A 4724-nucleotide genomic window follows, 5' to 3' on the forward strand; every position below is an offset into this window, starting at 1 on the left:
ACGGCATCCGAAAGCTCAGCATCAAGTCGGAAGTTGCAAGATTCAGATAAAGTAAAGAGCAAAGCTAACTCAATACTAATTAACTTTCACAACTCATAATTTTCTTTGAGTGCAGGAATTTCTTAGCAACCAAATTGCAGCAAAGTGGAAGATCTCCAATTTATTGGCATCGCACCATGAAATATTTGCTACTATCAAACTAGGCAATGCACAAGCTCTCCTCATTGCACCATGGATATTCACCACTGCAAAATCAAGCATCGTATCAAGCTCTTCGCCCCGCACTAATTTTTTAGTAATCATAAATCAAGCACAGCATTTTAGGCTCATCTGTCTTTAATAGGACATTTTAGGCTCGTCCGCCTTTAATTGGACATTGTAGGCTTGCCCTCCTTTAATAGGATATTTTAGGTCTGTCCGCCTTTAATAGGACATATTAGGCTTGTCCGCCTTTAATTGGATATTTTAAGTCCACCCGCCTTTAATTGGATATTTTAGGCTCGTCCGCCTTTAATAGGACATATTAGGCTTGTCCGCCTTTAATAGGACATATTAGGCTTGTCCGCCTTTAATTGGATATTTTAAGTCCGTCCGCTTTTAATTGGACATTTTAGGCTCATCCGCCTTTAATAGGACATTTTAGGCTTGTTCGCCTTTAATTGGACATTGTAGGCTTGCCCGCCTTTAATAGGATATTTTAGGTCTGTCCGCCTTTAATAAGACATATTAGGCTTGTCCGCCTTTAATAGGACATATTAGGCTTGTCCACCTTTAATTGGATATTTTAACTCCGTCCGCCTTTAATTGGACATTTTAGGCTCGTCCGCCTTTAATAGGACATATTAGGCTTGTCCGCCTTTAATAGGACATATTAGGCTTGTCCGCCTTTAATAGGACATATTAGGCGCCTTTAATTGGATATTTTAAGTCCGTCCGCTTTTAATTGGACATTTTAGACTCGTCCGCCTTTAATAGGACATATTAGACTCGTCCGACGTTAATAGGACATATTAGGCTCGTCCGCCTTTAACTGGACATATTAGACTCTTCCGTCTTTAATAGGACATATTAGGCTTGTCCGCCTTTAATTGGAAATATTAGGCTTGTGCGCCTTTAATTGAACATTTTAGGTCTGTCCGCCTTTTTAGGTCTGTCCGCCTTTAATAGGACTTATTTGGGTTTGTCCACCTTAAAATCGGACGTAATGTTATTGGGTTTGTCCACCTTATAATAGGACTTAATTATGTTATTGGGTTTGTCCACCTTATAATAGGACTTAATTATTTTATTTGGTTTGTCCACCTTATAATATGACTTAATTATTTATTTGGGTTTGTCAACCATATAATATGACTTAATTATTTTATTTAGATCTATCCACCTTATAATAGGTCTTAATTATTTTATTTGGGCATGTCCACCTTAAAATTGGACATCTTAAATTTTACAAAGCACATTGATTTTGCACTTAGCTTAATTTCATCTCAAATATTTTTGCCTTATTCTCGCAGCTGCACTAGTTTTCATCTCAACTAATCTCGCACTAATTTTTATACCTGCGTTAATTTTATCTAGAAGTAATTTTCTATTGATTGCTACACTTGCACCAAATTTATTGCTTTCATTGAATTCTATCTTAATGCTTTTATTTATTACTAATGGTTGTATCTTAGATCTTTGCAGCAGATTTAGCAGGTAGCATCGCACAACATGAAACTTTATCTAAGGCAGTGAACTGGGGCAATTTGTTGGGAAGGAACCAAACTTCCCAACAAAGGTCATAGGTCTACTTCGAACTCCGCTTGGCTCACTCTTAAATATCTTGCCTACATGTGTAACTCGACAACCACGTTAGGTCGTATCCATTATCAGATTCCTTCAATTCAAACACATTTTCCTCAACTATAATACCCAGTGGCATCATAATTCGACACTGGGGCAATATTGTTTGAATTCACATCAGCCTTATTTTCTTAATTCATAAGTTTCATAGTTCTTCTTGAACTACATATGGCCTGATTCTCATGCAACCTGAGATATGTAGGCAACTCAGAAACCAGAGTTCGGCCGCAATCTTTTCAAAATTTTCTTTGTCCCCATACCTTTCTTAACCTTTGTTTCAGCTCTGATGGTCGGGACAAAATCAGCTACTACATCAATTTCTTTGCCAGAAAAATCTTTCATCGTCTCCAGTCCAAGAGGGACAAGCTGTTGACACCCAATTTTGACCCTCCTTTCTTCCGATTTATTTCCTCGAGCTTCTAAATTGGTAATAAATCAAATACCTTAGCTTTTACCATTTTTACTAGTTATTATCGCTATTATTATTATTATTATTATTATTATTATTATTATTATTATTATTATTATTATTATTATTATTAGTAGTATTAGTATTATTATTATTATTATTATTATTATTATTATTATTATTATTATTATTATTATTACTACTACTATTATTATTAGTATTATTATTAGTACTACTACTACTACTACTACTACTACTACTACTATTATTATTATTATTATTATTATTATTACGGTTCCCATTATTATATATATATACATATATATTATTAATGCAATTTTTAAGGTATTGATCTAGTTAGAAGCCCAAAGAATATAAAGGAAGGAGGAAATCCATCTTTTTGTCCACAAATCAGAAGCCCAAATCAGCTTTAGTATTTTAATTTCAGTAAGCCCATTCCAATTGTATGATTTTCCTCCCCAACTCAGCCCAACACAGAGAGAGTTAAGTCCAAATTAGATTGGCTCACCCAAACCGAACCCTAAACTTAACATTTTCTCTACAGCTGCTCCTACCAACGTCTATCCCTCTCTTTCAATAATCATTCTCAGCAAAATTCCAAATAGCTTCAACCCAAAATCAAAAGAGGTCTCACCATTTCAGGTAAGACCTGAACATCTCGTGGCAAGGTCATAGTCCCTTCGTTTTTGTAGTACAAAGCTCTTAATTAATTTCGTCTTCATCCTTCTTTTTCTGATCCAGTCCATACAAAAAAAATGATCTCTAACATTCGGATTTTGAACTAAGTTTTTGACCAAGATTTGGGTCAAATCCCGCCCAAAATCTTCGAATCCTAGCAAACCCTAAGCTCGTCCTATAAATACTAGCGTTTGGAGTTCATTTACAACAAGTTCTGGTAGCAATTTCTCCCTCTCCAAACTTCAAAAATACTTTTTGTTTCTTACTTAGCCTTCAAAAATACAAGCTTTAAGTTATTCTCCATCGCACTGTTTTTTTCTCCTCAAATTTGCGTCCCTTTCAAGCTTCGGCAGGGATATCATTTGATTTATTGTGTCGCTTTGTTTGTGAGCAATGTCGGAGTACGTCGGATCTAAGACCCCGCACCCTAGTTCACTGCACCACAAAAAGGTCAGCAAACTATTTTTTCTTTGTCGATTGTAATTTTCGATACATTTATGACTCTGTGCATATTGTGAAAATGCTTTTAGTTTCTTCTATTTTTTTTTTCATTAAAAGATTATCCAGTATGCTTATTTTAAATCCTTGGTACTGCGAATTGGAACCGTCATTCTGTGTTCATTGGTTTTGCTAGAGGTCATGTTCTTAAATGTCTATTTGTGTTAGTCTAATTAACTGTGTGTTACCTTCATGTTTTAAATGTTGTCCCGTCATGTTAACTCATCCTAGGATAGTTGGATCTGCAAAACATGAATGTTAAGAATAGGTTATGTGTTTTGTTTAGTATGCGAAAATCTGAAAGTGTTCTTTGTTGGGGAAGATATTGTCGTATTTTAGATTCATCCTTCACATAAAACTCAGGCTTCAGATTTCAGGTCGAGCCTAACATGTCCTTTTTTTTTTTTCATCCAAGTACTGTAAGGAAAATAATATCTACTTCACTCAGTTATTAACTTTAAGGCATGCCAAATTGTTCTAATGACCAAAGAATTTGACATCACATGCGGTTGGTTGTTTTAATATAAACATATCCTGTTAGTATAAATTTTGTATAGGAATCTTCTCCTATATTGGTAATCTGCCTTGACCTTCTTTTTTTTTTTTTTTTTTGTGTGTGTGTGGTTGCAAGTTAATTACATTCTCATTTTGCCTTAAACTAGTTGTGCATTTATATTCGCTTACAGGAACGTGAGATTATATCGCTAATCTTTATCTCCCCTTATTTTACATGTACACTTCGGAGCAAATAGAGTCTTAATCCGGGACTCTCGCAAACTTGGAGTCTTAACCCAAGATTCTCCCATTACCCGAGCATGGAGTTAATTCCACAGATTTTCCTTTAAATGCATCAGATCTATCAAGAGGAACGAGCGAAATTCGTTCAGGACCTCTCATGGCTATCTTTCCCTTACCAGTCATTCCATCTTCATTTTTTAAAATATAATTGCTAGTTTGCTTATGTTTGGTATATCCCTGTTTTGGGATTTTAGGATAAACTTAGTTAATGTATCTTTTATTTGATCATTTAGACTATCCTAATCATTTATTATTAATAAGGTAATATTTTCCATCACTTAAAGAGTAGTAATGTTTAGCTGCGTAAGAACTTAAAATTATGAATTTGACAATAGTTTTTGAGGCCATGCTACATCTTTTGAAATAAATTAGTGCACTATTTAAGCTTGTGTATTTTCTCAACTCTTATTTTACTCTCTTGCTAAAAAACGTGGCTTTGGAACAGGTGGACTAAAATTTCCATTTTCCAGTTTTGAGA

The 4724-nt window shown here is 34.7% G+C and overlaps 1 long non-coding RNA gene across 1 annotated transcript; it reads left to right on the forward strand.

Annotated features, from left to right (window-relative positions):
• Positions 1–3283: 3283 nt before the first annotated feature.
• LOC132069213 (uncharacterized) lies at positions 3284–4523 on the forward strand. Its single transcript, XR_009417700.1, has 2 exons — positions 3284–3400; positions 4194–4523. It is a non-coding gene; the product is annotated as an uncharacterized LOC132069213 (long non-coding RNA).
• Positions 4524–4724: the final 201 nt, after the last annotated feature.

The sequence above is a fragment of the Lycium ferocissimum genome, chromosome 9, assembly GCF_029784015.1.
Source record: "Lycium ferocissimum isolate CSIRO_LF1 chromosome 9, AGI_CSIRO_Lferr_CH_V1, whole genome shotgun sequence".
Taxonomy (NCBI): domain Eukaryota; kingdom Viridiplantae; phylum Streptophyta; class Magnoliopsida; order Solanales; family Solanaceae; genus Lycium; species Lycium ferocissimum.